Source organism: Nicotiana sylvestris, chromosome 12 (assembly GCF_000393655.2).
Source record: "Nicotiana sylvestris chromosome 12, ASM39365v2, whole genome shotgun sequence".
Classification (NCBI taxonomy): Eukaryota; Viridiplantae; Streptophyta; class Magnoliopsida; order Solanales; family Solanaceae; genus Nicotiana; species Nicotiana sylvestris.
Window position 1 is genome coordinate 63,979,479 of NC_091068.1, and position 25,999 is coordinate 64,005,477.

At 40.6% G+C, this 25,999-nt stretch overlaps 1 non-coding gene across 1 annotated transcript; it reads left to right on the forward strand.

Annotated features, from left to right (window-relative positions):
- Positions 1 to 16,204: 16,204 nt before the first annotated feature.
- LOC138884449 (small nucleolar RNA R71) lies at positions 16,205 to 16,311 on the forward strand. The gene has a single exon (XR_011404643.1). It is a non-coding gene; the product is annotated as a small nucleolar RNA R71 (small nucleolar RNA).
- Positions 16,312 to 25,999: the final 9,688 nt, after the last annotated feature.

The window sequence follows — 25,999 nt, forward strand, 5'->3', positions numbered from 1 at the left end:
AACAGTAAAAAACAATTAAGTAACATACTGTAAAATGAAAACTAAAGGGAAAAAATGAAAGAAAACTAAATGGGGCGGGGCGGGGCAGGGCTTGATAGGGCAGCGCAGAGCGTGACAACTTTTTTAAAAAAGGCTAAACGGGACAGGGCGCATCAAAATATTAGCAGATCAAGGTTTGCCCTGCCCCACCCTATCCTGCCCCCGCCCCATTTACATCCATAGATTTTGGACTTGAGTGTATACCGGGATTTATATTTGGATGTTTCTAGAAGATTTTGGCGTTAATTGGCAATTTGAAGGTTTGGATTGTTTATAGGTTTGATTGAGAGTTGACTTGGATAATATCGGGTTCGGATTGTGATTCCAGAAATTGGAATAGCTTCGTTATGTCATGTGGGACTTGTGCATAAAATTTGAGATAATTCTGGAGTTTATTTGATACGGTTCGACATGAGTTTTGGTAGGTTGAAATTTCAAAAGTTTATTAAGTTTGATTGGAGGCACGATTCGTGGTTTTGATGTTGATATGTATGGTTTGAGGCCTCGAGTAGGTCCGCGTTATGTTTTGAAACTTGTTGGTATGTTCGGACGAGGGGCTCGGGTGAGTTTCAGACATGGTTCGGTTTATTTTGCCTCATGTTGCATAGTTGAAGAGGGTCTGGTGCTGGGGTTTCTGCATCTGCAGAAGAATGGATGTAGATGCGAGTCCTCATATGCAGAGCAGTGGTCGCTGAAGCGGAAAAAGGCTAGAGGAGGAAAGATCGCAGGAGCAGAATTGAGAAGGCATACGTGGAAGTATAGGAGTGGTGGTCTGGAGCGTAGAAGCGGAGTGTGGGTTCACACCTGCGAGTGCGCAAAAGTGAGAATTGGTCCACATGTGCAAAATGGCGCGCTTTTAGTGATTTCCGCAGAAGCGAGCGAGTTGTCGCAGAAGCGGTCTTTTTATTCACAGATGTGAAAGTACTTGGGCAGATGGTATTTAATTTGAGGTTTTGGTTCTTTTATCACAATTTGAGATTTGGAGCTCGGTTTTCAGCGATTTTGAAGAGGATTTTCACCACATGAATTGGGGTAAGTATTTTTGACTCGATTTTATTTATATTTCATGAATCTATCTTCGATTTTGGCATTTAGATTATGGATTTTAAAGATAAATTGGAGTTTTTTGTCTAAACTTTCCTAAAGTGAAATTTGAGTGAAATTAGTATGATTGGACACATAATTGAATGGATTATCAGAATTTGTGAGTTTGTCGGATTTCGAGGTGCGAGTTCGGGTTTGACTTTTTGGTTGACTTTGAGTAATTGATTATAGACTCGACCTTTATTAATTAGGTTTGTCTCCTATGACATTATTTGATGTTTTTGAGTTACTTTAGGCTAGTTTCTAGCCGTTCAGAGGTTGATACGCGGGGGATGACATTTCTAGAAGGTCATTGGACTTGCTCGGTATTTGTTTTGGCTTGTTTGAGGTAAGTATCTTATCTAAACGTGGTTGAGGCACTAGTTGACGGAATTATTTGTGATAGCTATGCGCTATGGACGTGCATATGTGTGGGGTTGAACCCATGTGTGAGCACCGGGGTATTTATCCATGCTCGGGGTAGTGCTTAGGCTATGATATGCCTAGAGTTGACTGTTAAGCTTTAAGCTATATTGTTTTTCATATTTGTATCATTATAGTGAATTATTTGAGCCATGTTTAAGATTACGCAGAGGCTAATTCGCTGAATAAACTTGGGAATTGCTATTTCTATGATAAAACTGGCGATTTGAGCTATAATAACATACTTTACACATGCCTACACTTTAGCATGTTATTATACCAGTCCAGAAGCATGAAATTTGATAATTAATCATCATATACATGTGTTCTCGTATACTTGCTTCTGTGTGATATGATTTGGACTGGATGCCTATGACCATGCCGGGTGGATTGTGTTGATATGCCTGTGACCACGCCAGGCAGATCCATCACATTGAGCTCGTGACCACGCCGAACGGATTATGATATTGAGTGTGTGACTACGCCAGGCTGGGAGCACATTGAATTGGCCGTGCTTGCATAAGGATAAGGATCCATCCCCCCAGGGTCACTCTCTCATATTTCTCTCTTGATGGTGCACATGCAGATTGTGAGAAACCGATGGGTTTTTGGTTGATATGAGCTCTGGGAGAGCTGGTTACTATGTTTGGATCGGGTTGCACGCAACAAAAGGCCTTATTGGCTTATTGTTATTGGATCGGGTTATGTGCTGCAATAGACTGATATTTGGTTATTGCATTTCATTTTTACTTGCAATTTCCTTGACTGCTTCCTTGATTTACTTGCATATCTTCTTTATATACTGGATTGTTGACTGAGTAGAACACTTTATAAATAAAGAATTGTGAGCATCAGATTGTTTTTTAACTAAGATTTCCTGACTTGATCATATATCTGTTCTATACTTGTTGAAATTATGAACTGAACATGTATTGGTGAGTATCATTTATAGTTTTTGCTTCTTTTACCTCGCCGAGGTTACTTAGGATACTTATTGAGTACATGGGGTCGGTTATACTCATACTATAATTCTGCACCTTGCGTGCAAATCTTGGAGTTGTTGTTGCTGTGTATGGCAGAAGCTGGCATTGAAGATGTACCTGCGATCTAGTTTTGGCTACCACTTGTCCTTGGTAGCTTTAGATTTCGAATTCTGTTCATGTACATTCTAAACAAATATTGTAATTATTTCAATTCAATTTTGTAAATCTAAGTCTTAGTGGCTCATGACTTTTACTACCAGTCATTGGGTTGTTGTATAAAAGTTCAGTTATTTCATCATTTGTTTCTCATTAATCTCATTTGGATTGTGTCATTGTTAACTGGCTTACCTAGCAGGTTGGGCTAGGTGCCATCAGAACTAGTTGGATTTTTGGTTGTGACACTTTGATACATACTGACTTCTGAATAGCTACTCCGAAGTGGAGTGCAACGACCAACAATTGAGAGAAATACCCTACCGGGGAGGGACGTTATCAAGTTTATCTACACCTGTGGGAATGAACATATCGCCCAAAAGAAAGGGGCGTCAGTATAGAGAACGTACGGAGTATGTAAGACTGATAAGGCATGTAAATCAAAGACATAACATAAGAGATATGAATACATGATTTCAACTAAATACCTAAGGCAAGCCACCGGGGGCGCAAACTGTAGAAACCATAAAACTTAAAAGTATGCTAGCTTTACAAAAGGTTAAGCTACTTATGGAGACTACCCATTAAACATAATATAATATTACTCAGTCACTCTGTGGGGCATATTATTTCATATCATACCCGACCTCGTAGAGGATTTGGTAAAGTTTTATTCTTCTATCGCATCGTACCCGGCCTCAAGAGGTCTCGGTTGTGCCCGACTCAAGAGATCTCAGTTGTACCCGGCCACACAAGGGCTCGGTAGTGTTTCATAGCACATCATTCCGTACCGACCTCATAGAAAGCTCGGTCGTACCCGACCACATAAGGGCTCGGCAGTATTTAATATTGGATCTCATCATATCCAACTGATCGATGGTTGCACAATATGTGCCACATCCGACGGACTATAGCGTGGCTCAGTAAAGTAAAATAGATATATGTATATATATAAGTGCAGTGCAAGACTAGTTTCAAGAGACATTAAGATTAAACTCAAAATGAATCATATATTCCGACCTTAGAATACTATCTGGGAACACCTTATTGACAGAAATGCTACTAGCAAGAATGTACAAGAATAGAAACAAAGTAATTGAGATGGGATTAGGACAAACCAATCTTACAACATAGAAACCCTTCAGAGAGAGAGACGGTTACACCATGCCAAGAAAAAAGGTTTTCTTGCATACCTTTTCTAAGAACTAGTTACACCCTATGAATTCTTATGCTCCTAGGGTGATTAACTCTGCCTTCAATGAATCTACATAAATCGATAGAACCAAATAACTAATATTACAGTGATGATTTTAAGCTTCTCCTCACTCCAGATCCTAAGCGGTTCGCCTTTGATTCATCCTTAGATTGTTTGGAACTTCTAAGAGAGGTTTGAGAGCATTTTGAGTAAGCTAAAGTGGGTGAATCTCCTAGAATGAAAGAGAAAGGGCTACACCGCCTCTTTATACTATACCAAGTCTAGGAAGTTTTGTTGTAGCACATGCAAAATGGGTCGCCCCGCCTCGGTCACTGGACCCGGGGGTACAACTAATGTAATTTGGCCAAATGAAATTGCCTCTCTGCCCGGTAATGTGACTTCAACTGATTGGTGATACCAATATTTCATCAATCCTTAACTCCATATGCATGATGGAAAAATGTGGGGTGTACCATCATCCCCCCCTTCGGAACATTCATCCTCGAATGTTGATTCAGGGTTATCTCTTACGAACGTTTCTAGTTATCTTGGGTCGTGCCTGTTGCAGTGGATTCAACGTCACCTCCTGTGGTATGGAACAATTGAGGGTACCTAGATTTCATATATTCTTCGGCTTCCTATGTCATCTCTTCTACATTATTGTTCCTCCACAGCACTTTAACTGAAGCTACCTCTTTGGTTCGCAGCTTGCGCACTTGACGATCAAGGATAACCAACAGAACTTCTTCGTAAGATAGGTCTTCCGTAACTTGAATATCTTCGATGGGGGTAATATGGGATGGATCAGTCAAGAAACTGCGGAAGATGGACACGTGGAATAACGGATGCACTGCTTCCAATTCTGGGGGTAACTTAAGCTTATAAGCTACTTGACCAACTTTTTGAATAACTCGATATGGTCCAATATACCGCAGACTGAGTTTGCCCTTCTAACCGAGCCTCATCATGCCTTAAGAGTACCCAGTCTCCCACAACAAACTCTAAATTTCATCATCTACTATCTGAGTAATTTTTTTGTCTACTTTAAGCGGTCAAAAAATGACCTCGAAGCATTTTCACTTTTTCTACAGCCTGTTACACCAACTTAGGACCCAATAACCTTGCTTCAACAACTTCGAACCAGCCGATAGGAGATCTTCACTTTTGACCGTATTGTGCCGCATACAGTTCCATTTAAATACTAGCATGGTAGCTGTTGCTGTAAGCAAATTCGATAAGTGGTAGATGATCTTCCTAGTTTCCTTTGAAGTCCGAAACATAGACTCGTAACATGTCCTTGAGCGTCTGAATAGTGCATTCGGCCCAACCGTCATTCTGGATGGAAAGATGTGCTGAGATTGATTTTGGTACCCAATCCATTTTGACCTATTGCATTAAAGTTATCGTTTCCCACAACATTCACTTCCTCAGTTGAGGCTTGACACTTATGAGTAGGGTGTCCTCTTCCACATATATCACAAGCTGCGTGAGGCTCATTAAGCATTGAGGCTAAGGTCAACTTCCGTATTTCTTTAGCCATCGCATCAAGCTGTATCTGCATAGATGTGTTAGCATCAACTTGGTGAATACCAGTTGATTTTCTTCTTTCAGCACTCTTAGAGGGCCACTGATTTGCATCTTCAGACAACTCATCAAGAATTATAACTATCACCTCTGGAGCCTTCTTCATCAACAGACCTCCAACTGTATTGCTCCATGTTTGTCACTACCCCGGTTCGCGCTCTGTGAACCATCATGATGGCACCTAGTCTCTATGGCTAGGTAAGCCTAACAATGCGGAAAAATAAACTAATTTGCGGAAGAAATAATAAAAACGAAATAGTGAAATAAACTAGTGTTTAAAAGTGCTGCTTGGCATACACCACAACAACTCTCGAAATCTGAATACATTTCCCAAAACCTGGAATCTCATGATCACAAGCCTTTGAATGTCTACAAGTATCTAACTCTAGAATATCTAACGAAGGAAGGGGAAATACAGAAGGGCAAATACTAAAAAGAGGGAGTAGAAAGGGACTCTTCGGTCTATGGACGCGGCAGATATACCTCGGAGTCTCAATAAGCACCTCGCTTCAAGCGTGATGAGTCTGAGTGGAGGTACCTGGATCTGCACATTAAAAACATGCACAGAAAGGGCATGAGTACACCACAACGGTACTCATTAAGTGCCAAACCTAACCTCGGTTGGGTAGTGACGAGGAAGGTCAGGGCCCTACTGAGATTAAATGATATATAAGGTGAGACAATATAAGATAAAGCAGTACAGTTAAAAGATAACCATAAGAATCAATACAGGATAATAAGGTAACTATAACTGAAACAGAAACAAAAACAATCACTAGGAATACCATTCTTCTCAAAGATAATAACAGGGGATCACTCAGTATCCCGAGGATCTCTTAGTACCATCAATACATGTCAGAGATCTCTTGGTATCCTCAATCTGTGCCAGGGATCTCTTGGTATCCTCAATATACGTGCTAGGGATCTCTCAGTATCTTGCACCTCAACTCAATTCATAAATACGTATATAGGATCTCCCAGGATGCCGTCCCGTGGTCCCAAAGTAAAACACTCAGCAACAACACAAGGAATACTCAATTAAGCTAAATTTCATACCAAGTAAAACAGGTTATTCTGACCTAACATGCTTCACATAATACAATTATGACAGTTTAAGCAATAAAGCAATTAAGTAAACTAAACATGCTTGTCTAAGCTAACGACAAATTTAAATTTCAAGTAGAGTAAGCAGGAAAGGAAAAACACAATTAAAGCTAGTTAAGTGAAAATAGGATTTTCAACAATTAGCACAAGTACGCACTCGTCACCTCACATACAAGGCATTTGAATTACCACAATACCAAATCCTAAGGGGAATGTCCCCACAAAAGGTTAGACAAGCCACTTACCTCGAACCAACTCTAAATCAACCCGAAACCACGCTCTTGCCACGAGTACTCGACTCCAAATGGCCCAAATCTATACAATTCAAATGCATAATGTAACTAACACTTGAAGTAACTGATTCCACAAAGAAATTCTAAGCTAATATGCGAAATTAGGTAAAATGACCAAAATGCCCCTCAGACCCTTGTCTCGGAATCGGGTGAAATTTATATTTTCATAATCCTCATACTCTCACGAGTCTATAAGTAATAAGAACACTGAAATTGGAGTTCAATTGACCCCTCAAATACCCATTTTAAGGTCTCTTAATCTCAAGCCCTAATTGTCCATTTCCCCCAAATTATTCACCACTAATTAGACCTTTAATCACATATAAACGGGTTATGAAGTCAAAAATGTTACCTCCAAGTGATTACCCTTTGGTTTCCTAAAAAATCACCCTCAAAAGCTTCAATCCCGTTCAAAAATAGTGAAAAAATGAAGAAGGGTCGCTGATGGGCTATTTAAATACTGCCCAGATATTCCTTCTTCGCGAACGCGGAAGGCCCCTCGCATTCGTGAAGCACAAATTCACTTGGGTCTAGATTTCTTCATCGCGAATGTGATGCCCAGGTCGCGAACGCAATGCAACACCTCCTCCTCTTATGCAAACGCGGGAACAACATCACAAACGTGTAAGTATGAACCCTCCCAGCTTCGCGAACGCAGGAGACTCTTCGCGAGCGCGAAGCACAAAAAATCACCCAGCCCCAGCTCCTCTTAGCGAATGCGAAACCCTACTCGTGAATGCGAAGAAGGAAACCAGAACTAGGCTGCTGCAGTTTTTCTGCAATTTCAACAAGTTCCAAAATGCCCCGTTGAACATCCGAAACACACCTGAGGCCCCCGGGACCTCAACCAAATATGCCAACCAATCCTAAAACATCATTCAAACTTGTTCCAAGCTTTGGAATGCTCAAAACAACATCAAAACACCAATTTAGCATCAGATTCAAGCCTAAGAACTTCAAAAACTCTCAAAATATGCTTTCGATCAAAAAGTCTATCAAACCTCGTCCGAATAACCTGAAATTTTGTACACAAGTCACATTCAACACTACAGAGCTACTACAACTTCCGGAATTCCATTCCGACCCTCGGATCAAAATCTCACTATCGAACTGAAAACTTCAAAAATTCAACTTTCGGCATTTCAAGCCTAAATTAGCTACGGACCTAAAAAATACCATCCGAACACGCTCTTAAACTCGAAATCACTCAACGGAGCTAATGGAACCATCGAAATTCCATTCCGAGGTCGTCTTTACACTGTTCCGACTACGATCAAATTTCCAAAACTTAAGCTCTCATTTAGGGACTAAGTGTCCCAAAAACTCTTCGAAACTCCCAATAATTTTCCCCGACAACTCACAACCGCAGAAACAAACTCGGGGAAAGCAGTTAATAGGGAATCGGGGCATAAATTCTTAAAATGACCGGCCGGGTCGTTACATCCTATCACACTTAAACATTCGTTCGTCCTCGAACGAGCGTATTGACATACCTGAAGTAGTAAATAGATGAGGGTAATGGCTGCGCATATCCTACTCGGTCTCCCTGGTTGCCTCCTCGACTGGCTGACCCCGCCACTGAACCTTCAGTGATGCAATGTTCTTTGACCTCAGTGTTCTAACCTGCCTGCCCAATATTGCCACTGGCTCCTCAACATAAGATAGATCTTTGTCCAACTGGACTGAACTGAAATCCAACACGTGCAACGGATCACCGTGGTACCTCTGGAGCATAGAAACATGAAATACCGGATGAACTCCTGCCAAGCTCGGAGGTAAGGCAAGCTCATAAGCAACCTCCCCAACACGCCTCAATATCTCAAAAGGGCCAGTAAACCTCGGACTCAACTTCCCCTTCTTCTCAAATCTCATAATGCCCTTCATAGGCAAAACCCGAAGCAGAACCCGCTCTCTAACCATATAGGAAACATCATGAACATTCCGGTCCGCATAAATCTTCTGTCTGGACTGGGCTGTACGGAGTCTCCTGAATCACCTGAACCTTCTCCAAAACATCCTGAACCAAGTCTGTGCCTAATAATTTGGCCTCACCCGGCTCAAACCAACCCACCGAGGATCTACACCGCCTACCATATAAAGCCTCGTACGGTGCCATCTGAATGCTGAAATGATAGATGTTGTTATAGGAAAACTCCGCCAATGGCAAGAACTGATCCCAAGACCCTCCAAACTCAATCACACATGCACAAAGCATATCTTCAAGAATCTAAATAGTGCGCTCGAACTGTCCGTCCATATAAGGGTGAAATACTGTATTCAACTCCACCCTAGTACCCAACTCATGCTGAACGACCCTCCAAAATTGTGATGTGAACTGAATACCCCTATCAGAAATAATGGAAACTGGAATACCATGCAGACGAACAATCTCCCGGATATAAATCTTCGCCAATCGCTCCGAAGGATAAGTAGTACATACAGGAATGAAGTGTGCGGACTTGGTCAGTCAATCCACAATCACCCAAATAGCATCAAACTTTCTCAAAGTCCGTGGGATCACAAATACAAAGTCCATGGTGATCCGCTCCCACTTCTACTCCGGGATCACTATCTGCTGAAGCAACCCACCCGGTCTCTGGTGCTCATACTTCACCTGCGGACAGTTGAGGCACCGAGCTACAAATCTAACTATATATTTCTTCATCCGCCTCCACCAATAGTGTTGTCTCAAATCCTGATACATCTTCGCGGCACCCAGATGAATAGAATACCGCAAACTATGGGCCTCCTCTAGAATCTACTCCGAAGCCTATCAACATTGGATACAGAAATCCAACCCTGCATCCTCAATACCCCGCCATCACCAATGGTCACATCTCTGGCATCACCATGATGAACCTTGTCCTTGAGGACAAGCAAATGAGGGTCATCATACTGACACTCCCTGATACGATCAAATAGGGAAGACCGAGAAACCACACAAGCTATAACCCAACTTGGCTCCGAAAGATCCAATCTCACAAACTGGCTAGCTAAGGCCTGAACATCCATCGCCATAGGCCTCTCCAATGCTGGTAAATAAGCCAAACTCCCCAAACTCTCTGCCCGACGACTCAAGGCATCGACCACGACATTGGCCTTGCCCGAGTGATACAAAATAGTGATATCATAGTCCTTCAGCAACTCTAACCATCTCCTTTGGCGCAAATTTAGATCCTTTTGCTTGAACAAGTGCTGCAAGCTCTGATGATCAGTATAAATCTCACAAGGAACCCCGTACAAATAATGACGCTAGATCTTCAGGGTGTGAACAATGACAGCTAACTCAAGGTCATGGACAAGATAATTCTTCTCGTGAACCTTCAACTATCTAGACGCATAGGCAATCACCCTACCATCCTGCATCAAAACCGCTCCAAGGCTAATCCTCGAGGCATCATAATAGATAGTGTAAGACCCCGAACCTTTAGGAAATATCAAAATTGGGGCTGTAGTCAAAGCTGTCTTGAGCTTCTGAAAGATCACCTCACACTCTTCCATCCACTGGAATGGAGCACCCTTCTAGGTCAGTCTGGTCATAGGGGCTACAATCGATGAAAACCCCTCCACAAAATGACGGTAATAACCTGCCAAGCCAAGAAAACTAAGGATCATTGTAGTTGAGGATGGTATGGTCCAACTCTGCATTACCTCTACTTTCTTCGCATCCACCTGAATACCCTCACTCGACACCACGTGGCCTAAGAATGCCACGGAATCTAACCAAAACTCACATTTCGAGAACTTAGCATATAACTTCTTTTCTCTCAAGGTCTGAAACACTGTCCTCAAGTGCTGCTCATGATCTTCCCGACTCCGGCAATACACCAGAATATCATCAATAAAGATAATGACGAACGAGTCAAGATACGGCTGGAACACACTGTACATCAAATGCATAAAGGCTGATAGGGCATTGGTCCGCCCAAATGACATAACAAGGAACTCGTAATGACCATACTGAGTCTTGAAAGTGGTCTTCGGGATATCTGGCTCCCGAATCTTCAACTTATGGTAACCTAAGTACAAGTCAATCTTAGAAAATACCCGTGCGCCCTGAAGCTGGTCAAACAGATCATCAATACAAGGCAAAGGATAATGGTTCTTCACTTTAACTTTGTTCAACTGGCGATAATCAATACACATATGCATAGAACCATCCTTTTTCTTCACAAACAAGACAGGAGCACCCCAATGAGATATACTGGGCCTAATAAAACCCTTATCAAGTAATTCCTATAACTGATCCTTCAACTCCTTCAACTCATGAGGATCCATACGATACGAAGGAATAGAAATGGGTTGAGTTCCCAACAATAGATTAATTCCAAAATCAATATCTCTATCAGGTGGCATGCCCGGAAGATCAACTGGAAACACATCAGGAAAATCCCGTACTACTAGGATTAAATCAATTGAAGGGATATCAATACTGACATCTCTCATATAATCTAAATACGTATCACACCCCTTCTCAACCATTCACTGAGCCTTAAGGAAAGAAATAACTCTACTGGGAGTGTGATCTACAATACCCCTCCACTTAACATGCGGTACACCTGGCATAACTAGCGTCACGGTTTTGGCGTGACAATCAAGAATAGCATAATGAGGCGACAACAAATCCATGCCCAAGATAATATCAAAATCTACCATGATGAGTAACAATAAGTCGGCTTTGGTCTCAAAACCACTAAGAGCAACTAAACACGACCGATAAACGCAATCCACAATAAGAGAATCTCCCACAGGAGTAGAAACATAAATAGGGGAACTCAAGTAATCCCGAGGTATACCCAAATGCGGAGGAAAATAAGAAGACACATAAGAGTAAGTGGAGCCTAGATCGAATAGAACCGATGCATCTCTGTGACAAACCAGTATAATACCTGTGATGACAGAATTAGAGGCAACATCCTCAGTACAGGCAGGAAGGGAATAGTATCGGGCCTAGCCTCCCTCTCTAGGGTGACCTCTACCTCCCCGACATCCACCTCTAGCTGGCTGAGCAGGTGGGGTAGCAACTAGAGCTGTAACCATAGCCTAAGAACTTTGCGGGGCACGTTGTGACTGAGAAGTCTGTGAAGGCACACTCCTCCCAAGTCTAGGGCAACCCCTCACCACATGGCATGTGTCACCACACTCAAAACAATCTTTGGGAGGATGTGGCAGCTGTGACTAGCTCAGGCCAGGTCTGCTGGACTGACCTCTGAAAGCACCCCGCGCAGGAGGCGCACTAGATACTGGAGGTGCATAATAAGGTTCCTGAGGCCTAGGAGGAACTGGAATACCACTGGCTGCTGGAAGAGCTGAATGAACATGGCAAATCATATAACCCCTACCATGACGACCTGCAGCTGTGGCACGGGCACTAGAATATTGGCCAGACTCTTGAGACCTCTTGGCCTCCCTCTCCTATCTCTCCCTAGCATGCATATCCTCAATCCTCCTAGCAATGCTCACCACCTGCTGATAAGAAATATCCATCTCCAACTCACGAGCCATGCTAGACCTGATGTTGGGAATAAGCCCCTCAATAAACCGATGAACCCTCTCACGAACAGTAGAAACCAAGGCTGGGGCATGTCTAGCCTAACTGGTGTAATAGACAGCATACTCTGAGACAGTCATAGCACCTTAGCGCAAATGCTCAAACTCTGTGCGCCATGCATTCCTGAGGCTCTGAGGAAAAACTCACTCAGGAACATATCTGAAAACTGAGTCCAAGTCAGTGAAGCTGCCTCATCCGGGCTGTCTAACTCATAGGTGCACCACCACTCATAGGCATCTCCTCGAAGATGGAATGCAGTGAAAGACACCCTACTCGATCCTAATATACCCATAGTGCGGAGGATACAGTGACACTCCTACAGAAATCCCAGGGCATCATTAGAGGCTAACCCACTGAATACAGGAGGATCATACTTCTTGAATCTCTCCAGCCTCCGCTGCTCATCCTTTGAAACCGCTGCCCTGTCCTTAGGCTGACCTGGGGCTATAGGTTGTACAGGAATAATCATTGGGACCTGATCAACATGCACTCGCTGCTCAGGAGTGCTGGCGGCAAGATTCTGTGCTCCTCCCCCGGCCTGAGATGTAGCTGCAGCAAGGGGAAGTAACCCTGCCTGAGCCAAAGTGGTGTACATGCTCATGAACTGTGCTAGAGTCTCCTGAAGTGTTGGAGTAGTAGTAGCAGTAGGCATGTCAGGTGCCTGGACTCTAGCTGGAACTGCTGGTGGTACCTTGGTGGTAGATCACGCAAGTGCTCTGGCTGCACCACTTGCGCGTCCTCGGCCTTTACCTCGGCCCCGGCCTTTGACGGCTGCAGTAGGAGGCGCGGGTGCCTGATCATCTCGTGTAGCATGTGTCCTTACCATCTGTGAGAGAATAGAAGATAGAAGTTTAGAATTGTTATATCAAATCTTGTACGACAAGGAAATCAAATGAAGTGGAATTTTTCTAATAGTTACATAGCCTCTCGTAGATAAGTACAGACGTCTGCGTACCGATCAACAAGACTATAATAAACTAGCTTGTGATTCATGACTCCTATGAACCTAGAGCTCTGATACCAACTTGTCACGACCCCGGTTCACCCTCCATGAACCATCGTGAAGGCACCTAGTCTCTACGAATAGGTAAGCCTAACAATGCAGAAAAATAAACCATTTTGCGGAAGAAATAATAAAATGAATTAGTGAAATAAACTAGTGTTTAAAAGTGTCGCTCGACATACACCACAACAACTCTCAAAATTTGAATACATTTCCCAAAACCCAAAATCTCATGATCACAAGCCTTTGAATGTCTACAAGTATCTAACTCTAGAATATCTAACAAAGGAAGGGGAAATACAGAAGGGCAAATACTAAAAAGGGGGAGTAGAAAGGGACTCTTCGGTCTGTGGACGCGGTAGATATACCTCAGAGTCTCTATAAGCGCCTCGCTTCAAGCGTGATGAGTCTGAGTGGAGGTACCTGGATCTGCACATGAAAAACATGCACAGAAAGGGCATGAGTATACCACAACGGTACTCAGTAAGTGCCAAACCTAACCTCGGTCGGGTAGTGACGAGGAAGGTCAGGGCCCTACTGAGATTAAATGAAATATAAGGTGCGACAGTATAAGATAAAACAGTACAATTGAAAGATAACCATAAGAATCAATACAGTATAATAAGGATAACTATAACTAAAACAGAAAAAGAAATAATCATCAGGAATACCATTCTTCTCAAAGATAATAACCGGGGATCACTTAGTATCCCGAGGATCTCTTAGTACCCTCAATACATGTCAGGGATCTCTTGGTATCCAGAAGATCTCTTGGTATCCTCAATATGTGCTAGGGATCTCTTGGTATCCCGAGGATCTCTTGGTATCCTCAATATAGGTGCTAGGGATCTTTTGGTATCCCACACCTCAACTAAATTCATAAATACGTACATGGGATCTCCCGAGATGCCGTCTCGTGGTCCTAAAGTAAAACACTCATCAACAACACAAGGAATACTCAATTAAGCTAAATTTCGTACCAAGTAAAATAGGTAATTCTGACCTAGCACGCTTCACATAATACAATTACGGCAGTTTAAGCAATAAAGCAATTAAGTAAGCTAAACATGCTTGTCTAAGCTAACAACAGATTTAAATTTCAAGTAGAGTAAGTAGGAAAGGAAAAACACAATTAAAGCTACTTAAGTGAAAACATGATTTTTAACAATTAGCACAAGTACACACTCGTCACCTTACGTACAAGGCATTTCAATTACCACAATACCAAATCCTAAGGGGAATGTACCCCATACATGGTTAGACAAGCCACTTACCTTGAACCAGCTCAAAATCAACCCGAAACCACGCTCTTGCCACGAGTACTCGACTCCAAATGGCCCAAATCTATTCAATTCAATTGCATAATGTAAATAATACTTCAAGTAACTGATTTCACAAAGAAATTCTAAGCGAATACGTGAAATTAGGTAAAATGACCAAAATGCCCATCAGACCCATATCTTGGAATCGGGTGAAATTTACATTTTCAGAATCCTCATACTCTCACGAGTCTATATATAACAAGAACACTAAAATCGAAGTTCAATTGACCCCTCAAATACCCAATTTAATGTCTCTTAATCTCAAGCCCTAATTACCCATTTTCCCCAAATTGTTCACCACTAATTAGACCTTTAATCACATAAAATGTTACCTCCAAGTGATTCCCCTTGAAAAAATCACCCTCAAAAGCTTTAATCCCGTTCAAAAATGGTGGAAAAATGAAGAAGGGTCTCAGATGGGCTATTTAAATACTGCCTAGATATTCCTTCTTCGCGAACACGGAAGGCCCCTCGCGTTTGCGAAGCACAAATTCACTTGGGTCCATATTTCTTCATCGCGAACGTGATGCCCAGGTCGCGAACGCGATGCAACACCTCCTCCTCCTATGCGAACGTGGGAACAACAACGCGAACACGTAGGTATGAACCCTCCCAGCTTCGCGAACGCAGGAGATTCTTCGTGTGAAGCACAAAAACTCCCCCAGCCCCAGCTCCTCTTCGCGAATGCGAGACCCTACTCGCGAACGTGTAGAAGTAAACTAGAACTGGGCTGCTGCAGTTTTTCTACAATTTCAACAAGTTTCAAAATGCCCTGTTGAGCATCTGAAACACACCCGAGGCCCCCGAGACCTCAACAAAACAGGCCAACCAATCCTAAAACATCATTCAAACTTGTTCCAATCTTCAGAACGCTCAAAACAACATCAAAACACCAACTTAGCATCGGATTCAAGCTTAAGAACTTCAAAAACTCTCAAAATACGCTTTCGATCAAAAAGTCTATCAAACCTCGTCTGAATAACCTGAAATTTTGCACACACGTCACATTCAAGACAACGGAGCTACTCCAACTTCAGGAATTCCATTCCGACCCTCGGATCAAAATCTCACTATCGAATCGGAAACTTCAAAAATTCAACTTTCGGCATTTCAAGCCTAAATTAGCTACGGACCTCAAAAATATCATCCGAACACGCTCCTAAGCCCAAAATCACCCAACGGAGCTAACGGAACTATCAGAATTACATTCCGAGTCCGTCTTCACACTGTCCCGACTCTAGTTAAATTTCCAAAACTTAAGCTCTCACTTAGAGACTAAGTGTCCCAAAACTCTCCGAAACTCCCAATAATTACCCCCGACAACTCACAACAGCAGAAACAAACATGGGGAAAGCAGTTAATAGGGAATCATGGCATAAATTTTTAAAACAATTGGCCGGGTCGTTAAAATGTTCTACGTAAAGCCGGTGTCAATCCATCCCAAAAGTTCTGGAGTTGCATCCAGAATTCAATTCCACTATGTTGACACTTTTTGACTATCTTCTTAAACCTCTTCCAAGCTTCAAAAACAATTTCAGTCTCTTTCTGGCAGAAGTTATGGATTTCTCTTCTAAACTTGCTTGTTTTAGCTGTTGATAAATATTTATCAAGGAAGTTTCTGGTTATCTCATCCCATATTCTAATTAATCCATTAAGTAAGCTTCGAAGCCACTGCTTTGCATCATCTTTGAGTGTGAAGGGGAATACCCTTAAGTAAACTTCATCTTGTGACACACAATTGTATTGAAAGTTGTTCATAATCTCCTCGAAGTCCATTAGATGGTTGTTTGGATCTTCGTTTGGCTTTCCTCTGAAGACACAGTAATTATGAAGGGTTTGAAGCAACCCTTGCTTCAACTCGAAATTGTTAGTTGCAACTGGAGGTGGTATAATACTTAATTATCCTTGGTTGTAGACCAGTCTAGCATAATTGTTCAATTGGTCTCCCAGCATCGGGATGTATATTTCCGAACTGGTCTGCACCCAAGGGTTGATTCTGAACAATTCCCCGAGCCATCTCCTCTTCATAGATAATTTGTGCATCTTTAAGAGCTGTTTCCTCAGCATCTTGTGAAGCTTTTTCTCTTTGCTGGGCTACCTCTCTTGCACCCAAATCTACATTATCATCATCTCCACCCATAGCTTCTTTGGTTAAGGATTGCCCAACCTTCTCTATATCCTCGGGGAGATTTCTTTCCTTCCTCAGCTGTCGTAGTTGTTTTCTATCTCTGGTTTGTATGGTAGAACTTCCTTCCCAGAAGATCGAGTCAGGCACCAATCTAACCTGTAGCCTGCACACAGTCAAAGAACACCAAAGGCAAAAAGAGAAAAATAAAATAAAATAAAAAAATTCCTGAATTTGCATAGCAAACTATTTCAAACACTATTTATTTCCAATCCCCGGCAACGACGCCAAAATTTGACGAGCGCAAAACACACACTTAAATATGCTTGCTAGTCGAATATAGTATAATATAATATCGTATCCATATGGATTAGAGTTAAACAATATTATCATAGTTTGTAGCTAGATTTCTATCCAAGAGGATCAACAGTTGAGATTTATATGATTAATATTAAAATTAACTAAGAATCTAAAGCTATTGCTAATGGCTATCGAAACAAGGAATAAGCTAAGAAGGTTATCAGTGGGAGAAAATAGGGGTTGATAGGATAGGTGCAAGATAATTGTCTGGGATTTAACTTTAGATAATTCACTTCTAATGTTCAAGTGAGTCTCTCGAATTCACTTGATTATTAGTTCAAACGTTTAGTAGAAACTCCTCTCTCGATTAAATCTCAACTTCACAAGATGAACCAATTTAAGCTCGGTGAAGATATGCAAGAATGCGTAGTGGATTGGTCTTTAGGAGAACCTCTCTCGATTATCCTCCTAACTAGGTTTAATCAATAATTCAACTAGCCTCTTTCGATTACTAAGAATAATTAATGAATTCAACCAACAATGTAATGCAAAGATATCACAAGTTATGCCTCTCTCGATTACATGAACAAGTGAATATAGATACATCAATTAAATCATCCAAACACACCTCAATACATAAAAATAGAGTTATAATCCACAAACAAATATCAATACACCAAATCCATCAAACCCTAAAGGGAACTACTCCATAGACATGGAGTAATTCATCACAAATATAATTAAAATAAAGGAGAACATAAATTCAATCCAAACTCGGGTCTTGAGTGAGGAAGGAATGTTGAAATCCTCGTGCTTTTGCTCCTCCAACTCCTCCTTCGCCTCATTCGATCGATTATATGTCAAAAGTCCCAAAAATAATAATTTTCATGTATTTATAAAAAGAAAGGTTGGGCCTAGAAGAAATCCCCTTCTCCTAGTCAAAATAGGATTTTATCTCTTCAAAAATTGCACAGGCGTGCCGCATGGGGCGATGCGCCAGGCGGGGCAGCAGTGGGAAACTTTAGAGAGCTTGTAATTTGACAGGCAGCAGGATTTGTACAGTCACGGCGCCCCACGTGCCACGGCTGTGGACTTTCTCAGAGTACAGATTTTTCCTTGCTTTTTGATATCTAGATATGGTTCTCGACCCCCGAACGCGATCCAGGCTTAATCCTTTGGGCTTTTACTCAGACTTCAAAGCTCCAAATAGCTCGAATTATCTCCATAACATCTACATCCCTCAGAATCACTCCTACAAGGTATAAAACACGCAATAAGTACAAAACACTTGCGAATAAAGCACAAACACAATTAAAGTGCAGTCAATTAGAGTGCAATAAGAGACTAAAACATGAGATTATAGCCTACCATCACCTGTATCGACCCTTATGATGTTTATGTACTCCTAGAGGCTTGTAGATAGATGTCATGTATTTAGATGTTGGTAAGACCTTGTCGGCATATGGTTTGAGTTTAAAATTGGTCATGTCAGCCTTATAGGCCCGTATGTCACATGTATAAGTTTGTATATCATGTTGGGTTGTCCTATGTTAATTATTTCCTTATGTTTTATTCTGGTTATCTCATGACTATCTTTTCGGCCCATTTACGCATAATGGTATGATAAGAAACATAAGTTATATGGTAATAGGTTGAGTAAGGCAGTGGGTGCCTGTCGCGTCCCTCCGATTTGGGTCGTGACAAACTTGGTATCAGAGCAGGTTTGTCCTAGGGATGTCTACAAGCCGTGTCTAGTAGACTCTTATTTATGGGTGTGTTGTGCGCCACACTTATAAATACGAGGTTGTGGGACATTTATGATGGTTACCTTCCTTTCATGTTCTAGATTGTGTGAAAGAGCTCAGTAGTAGGGAATCAAGTCTAACATATGCGTTAATGTAGGTTGTACAAATATGTCATTACCCAGAAGAGCTATAGCTAGTCGGGATGTTAAGGAAGGATTTGGAGGGGGTATGATATGCACGCCTACTATTGAGACAGGTCCGTCTGAGGACCAGGGTGAATCACTCCCACAGATAGCCCTAATTCCACTAGTACTAGAGGAGCTGAGGGAGGCTCTAGCATCATTAACTCTGCGAGTTCCACCACCAACTCTTTCTATGTAAGAACAATAGTACATGTTTTGACGCAGTTGGTAGCCTCCCAAGATTGGCACCACCTGAGGGCCCCTGATTGTGATAGATCCTTTGAAGGGCCTAGAAATTCACAACCTACGGAGTTTAGAGAGTGAGAGCCGTCTATATTTCCAAGAGATGATTCTAATGAAGCTATGGGATGGACTAAGAGGGCCAGAATAATTGATGATTATAGAGGACTACTGGGTGGTGGTAGGTTATAACAAATTGAGTTTGCGCATTGACTTGCACGTGATCAAATAAGTAAAGAAATATTAGAAATAATGAGGCCTGTTTGAGTACAAGAAGTCAAGAATCAAGGATGTTTTTTTTTGAAATTACTTCGAAGGAAACAAGAAGTTGAACATTTTAAAAAGTTTGTGCAAAATGAAATAGATTAATATGAGTGAATATGGAGGACTATTAAGGGACATAAATTAAAGTATGGAAGTACAATAAGTTTCATAGGTAATGAGCTCTGAGGTTATAAAGCAGTATGTGCCACGTTTTTGTTAAAAATGGTGGATTAGTAATTTTAATAGGGATTGTTGGAAGGTCAATGTAACCATACAGATATGAGGTGCTGCTATTGGAGGATGACTTAGGATGAACTAGAACTAAGGTACCGATTAGAGATTCAAACGACTCTTACACTAACTAGCATTGCAGTGATAGAGAGGGTGAATATACATGAGGAGGAAAAGGATTAGTGGGAGAAGACCCCTAAAAGAAATTGGTAAAGATATCCTTGACAAACCACATAAACTAAAGTTAAACTCGTTGAAAGAAGGCATGCCAGCAAGAACGTATGACTCACTACATATATAGACCCCTATAAATTGTCCCTGAGGAAGAAAGGTTACCCATAGTACAATTGTAAGCTACTAGGAATACGGACCTACGGAAGGTGGAAAGATGAGCAGGACTTCAAGCATGAAACAATGAACTATTTTCCTAAGGGGGAAGACGAAGTGGTAAAGCACTAAGTCAAGAGCATTTTTGTTTAACAACAAAAATATTGGAGGATTGGTACAAAAAGGTGTATAAGAAATTTTAAAGTGATGCATGGGTACAAAGGATATGGAAAATATAAAATTTTTATTTATAAATAGACGACAAGCATAGTCAAACACTTTATACATGGGACGTTAACGTGAAGAATTCGTTAAAGTTGGAAGATATAACTCCAAAGGAAATTGCTGAGATTGAAAGGAGAAGGAAGAACAACCATAAGGAGTTAGAAAGGGACACGAGTATGATGACTCTTGAAATTAAAGATAGACCATGGTAATATCTGAATGTTGCAACCATGAACAATGATCGAGATGACAACAAGAACAAGGGAGTTAGTACGATAGTTCAAAGAAAAAAAAATCTAAAGAAGAGATACCATCAAAGTGGAAACAATAAAGTCAAATCAAGGATAAGACTTAGGATAAACATTAAGGAAAGGACGAAGTAGAAAGAAGCAGTATGAAGGCAAGATATTTCACAACGTCAGTTTTTCTATAAATCAGAACCTAACCAACAAGAAATGCGTTAAATGTATACGACAAAAGATAGAAAATTAATAATTGAGGTCCAGAACTATATGTGCAAGGGATCTAGAATGTGTGGGAATTTGATCAGAGTTACAAATAAGGAATATTGTAATATAAGCCAAAGAAGCCGTTGACAACTTGGGGCAGTGACAAAAATAAGAAGGAATGCAGAACCATTATGGTATACATAGTTCATATAAGAAAACTAGAAGTAGAATAAAAGATCGAAATCAATATTGGAAGAATTGCATTTAATCTTAAGTCATCGGTAGTTTGATAAATGAGCAAGCCCAAAAGGAAAAAGGGTTGACTAGAGGTCTTCACCGATTAACGAGTTCAGAAGACGCTTCACTGAATTAGATAATAAAAGTATAATGGCCAGGAATATGGTAGAGTCATCTACTATAGATAGGGAAGATTTTCGTTTTAGGGAAATTTAAAAGAAGTATTCAGCAAGAGACAACTACAACTTTTTGAGTCTATTAAAGAAGGGATTTTGAAATATCATGGACAATTGCGTATTGGTACAGAGGTTAATTATTCACGCTATTCTATTAATCTCGGAACGTCAAAATTATGCCATGATGTCAAAAAATTACATTGGTAGGACGACATGAAGAAAATTATTGTAGAGTTTGTAGCTTATATTCTAGTTGCTGATCGGACAAAATACAATATCAGGAACCCAATGGTCGACATAAATAAAGTAACCCAATATGGAAAGAAGAAAAGATTGGCATAAGATTCATTACAAATATAGAAAGTTCGATTTCACATGGACGACTGTGGTTAGTTTGACAAAAATTAGTTTACTTTTACTGGACAAATTACTAAAGTTTATGTCAAACGGAAGGGTTCAAAAGCTAGATCGAGTGCAAAATGTTTCTGCCTCGATTATAGTTAATAGAGGTGCTGAGTTACAGATAGCTTCTAAAAGCTCTCTCAAGAAACATGGGTACCTAAGATAATTCTAGCATGTAAAGCGTACAATTTAGATGCTCAAAGACATATTACAAGCTAAGATGCCAAATTTTATGGAATAATGGGATAATCAATTACCGACTATTGAGTAGTGCACAATAATAACTATAGTAGTATCTATACATGCGGGAGGATCGTAAGGAAATATTTTAAACTACACAGAGTAACTCCTTATAAAGCATGATGCGGAAGGAAATAACGATTCCCATAAGGCAGTTTAAAAGGCAGAATTGTTCGACATGATCTAACGTATCAAGTTATAGAGAAGTCAGCCTATTTCGAGAGTGTTTGTGCTTAGAAGCGTCATAGAATGAACCCCAAAATGCAACAATGAGACTTAAGGAAATCTCGAGTTGATAATGATTCATTCTTGAAAACTTCGCTCATGAAGAGCATAGTAACTTAATGGGACAAACTAATTGTTACACCCCAAGTTTTCATACGTGAGAGTACGTCGTAAGTCATTGATGTAAGCTCGGAAATGAGATTCTATTTGGAAGCAAATAAAGTAAGTTAATGATGTTACCTTGTAGGTTACAAATATTTAAGATCATGAATAACGAGTACCAAGAGGGTTGGAAATCTTAGAAGCTAAACCAATTGAAGAAAATAAGTTTCGTCGAAAGTCGACAAGTTTCGAATGTTATAACATGTACTTTGGGATGAGACTAGGGTTATTAACATGATAAGGAGGTTATTCTATGAGTTATTTTAGTCGTATTATATTCATTTTCTACATTTTGAAGGCAAGCAAGTTGTGGAACAAGAGTTGGCAAAGGTCATCACAAATTCCATTCATAAATTTGCTGAATTTTAGGTCAAATGTATCTGAGAAGTTATCCAAATATACTTGAAATCATGGGGTGTTCTACCTACAAAATTGAAGGACTACGAGTCTAGTTTCTAACGCATTAAACCGTTTGTCAATACGACATTGGAGTAGAGAGATATTCGCGTTTTCGCAAGACCGCGCAAGCAACTCCCAATGGGACCCACTTAGGCGGTGGTTGACCTACTTCAATTTATAAACGATTTGGACGCCTATTTTTGCTCATTTTTCAACTAAAATTCGTCTCCAAACCTCTCCTAACCCTACTAAACATATACCACAAGGGTTTGAAGTGATTCCAAAGTGATTACACCATATTTCAATATCAAAACTTAGTACTAGTGTAGAACAACACCTCTTTGAGGTTGTGTTGTCATTGAGGATTGTTGTGGGCTGTATTTGGATGAAATTCCAAGTTTTTGCTGCTGTATAAGGTGAGTATAATAGCCTACTAATTGTTCTTAAACTTGCTTGTATGTTGGTTAAGTTGTTAGGATGATAAACTACAAGATAATACTTGGATTAGCTTAAGTCACTTCTATGGTGTTGTATTGCTATTAAGGGTTGTTGTAAACTGAATATAACTTGGATTTTGACTTGAAGTTACTGTATAAGGTATGTATATTGTGATCTTGCTTGTGCCTAAGGTTATCTTGATGTTGATTAAGTTAAATGGATGGGCTAGACATGAACTAGTGAATAAAGTTGCTAATTGAGGATAGTTGAAGTTGTGGATTATTTTCGTTGTTATAAATATATGGTATAAGGCTGGAATCATTGATTAATGACTTCATTATCATGTTAATGATACTTTTATGTTTGAAGTAAGAAGTCTATAAGGATTGATAAGGGGTATACAGATTCCAATCGGAGCTTGCCGCTCGTCGTAATGTAGTTGTGACTTGTTGTTGTTATATGGTGTCTTGATATTGATAATTATGTATTGATGGATTGCTCTGGTAATTGTTGTTGGTATATGGTATTGGAGGAGGCCCTTGTTACAAGGGAGATGCTGCCCAAATTTACGTAAACGAGCTACTAGCTTAAGTTATAGACTTAGCCTTTGCTCAGCACTGATTTTGAATCTCCTTATACTATGATAGATTGAGTTGACTTGTTTGAAGAGTTGCTTGGAAGGGATTAAGGACTCAACGGGTTTAAGGTATGTTAAGGCACTTTCTTCTTTCTTTTGGCATGGTCTAAAATGAAATGAACATAAACGATACGCTATTTCATAATGACTCTACTCCTAGCAACTAAGGTTGTCCATGTTGTTCTTTCCTTATAAAATTATTCTAAACAAGTGTGTATGATCCTTAAATCCTACTAAGGTTCATATTGATGGTAGGGATGTCCATAATGTTCTTAAGTCACTCCAAAAGGTTTAGAAGATGATTCCATGAGTCTAGCATGCATTATATATAGTATCTATTTTACTCTACCGAGCCGCGCTATAGTCGGCCGGGTACGGCACCTATTGTGCAACCACTGATCAGTTGGGTTTACCGAGCTCCACGTGGCCGGGTACGATTCTACCTAACCTTATGATGGTCGGGTACGCTTTTACCGAGTCCTCTTTGAGGCCGGGTACGATATGATGATGATGATGCCCACAGAGGCGAATATTTTAAAAAGTTTATGTATATATATGTATTATGAATTTCATATCAGTAACCCCCAGAGGCACTCTGATGTTACAGGTTGTATCTCCTCTATCTCTCTCTTTACATTATTGTTCTTGTTTATGCTTTCCTACCTAACATACTCGGTACTTTATTCGTACTGACGTCCCTTTTGCCTAGGGACGCTACATTTCATGCCCGCAGGTCTCGATTGATAGGTTGACAGTCCTCCAGTAGGCTATCAGGTCAGTGAAGGTGTTGGTGCACTCCACTTGCCCTAGAGTTGCCTATTTGGTCAGTATGCTTTGGATATGTATTGATTGATATGGCGGGGCCCTCTCCCGACCTTTATGATTTTATGTACTCTTAGAGGCTTGTAGACAGATGTCAGGTGTATGGATACTTGTATGGCCTTGTCGGTCTATGTTTCGAGTTTACTAATGGTCATGTCGGCCTTATAGGACCGTATGTCACATATATAAGTTTGTATATCATATTGGGTCTTCATATGTTGAGTATTCCCTTATGTTTTATTCTTGTTATCTCATGACGGGTTTTCTGGCTCATTTACTCATGATAATATGATAAGAAAGATATGTTACGTTGGTACTCGGTTGAGTAAAGCACCGGGTGCCCGTCGCGGCCCTTTGGTTTGGGTCGTGACAGAAGTGGTATCAGAGCAGTTCTGTCCTAGGGAGTCTACAAGCTGTGTCTAGTAGAGTCTTGTTTATGGGTGTGTTGTGCACCACACTTATAAGCAGGAGGCTACAGGGCATTTAGGTCTGTCACTCTTTCTTCTTACTCTAGATCGTGCAGTAGAGCTTAGTCGTAAGAATTCAAACTCCTAAATTCTACTGTAGTCGTAATACAACGATACCTACATCCACAAAGACAGTTGGTAAGAGATTGCATGTGGATGTTGAAGAGTTGAGTCAGAGGAAATCGATTTCACATCATGCTTATGATGAGTAAATATGAGGTCTTCAACAGATCATGTGTGTACTAAGATGTGTATGCTTCTTAATAAGGAGCCTTAAGGCACGGATATCTATTCACGAATATGGTGAAAATCTATGAGGAATTCAGAAGCTAGATACAAGTTTTAACAAGTAAAAGAAGTAAGGTGAAGAGGGGTACGAGGCACCCAGATAATGAAGATTATCAATATTTTCAAATCAGGCAGAGAAATATAAGCATTTTGGTACCTTCATCAATGACAGAGGTAAGTACAATTGGCCACACCCATCTCAGTTATGTTCTATGGGAGCTAACAGATATTATTTAAGAGAAAGATGGGATATCAGGATCCAGTTGGAGTTAGAGTAACCCAAAAATTGTGGATAGGTTGTTATCATTAACCAATGTTTCCGAAAGATGGTACAAATGTGGTAAAAGATATCCTTCTAAGACACCCAGATGGTGAACTCTAGAGTAGTACAATCAGATACGAATACTGGAATATTCAAAAATTTCAGAATATAGGCAGTGGGATCCTAGAAGGGACAAATATTTACCTTAGTATGACTCTAGCCCCGAGTAAAAAAAGAATGTTAGGCATTCCAAAGAGCCAGTGAGATGAAGCTAGGGGAGCTTAAAGGGAAAGAACTTTTTGTTGAAGTTTTCAGAATAAAGTGATCGACGTAAAAATATTATCCGGAGAATAAGAAGAAAATAAATAAAGCATCATGAGTAAGATGTGATATAGGGGTGATAACAGTAAATCAAAATATGAC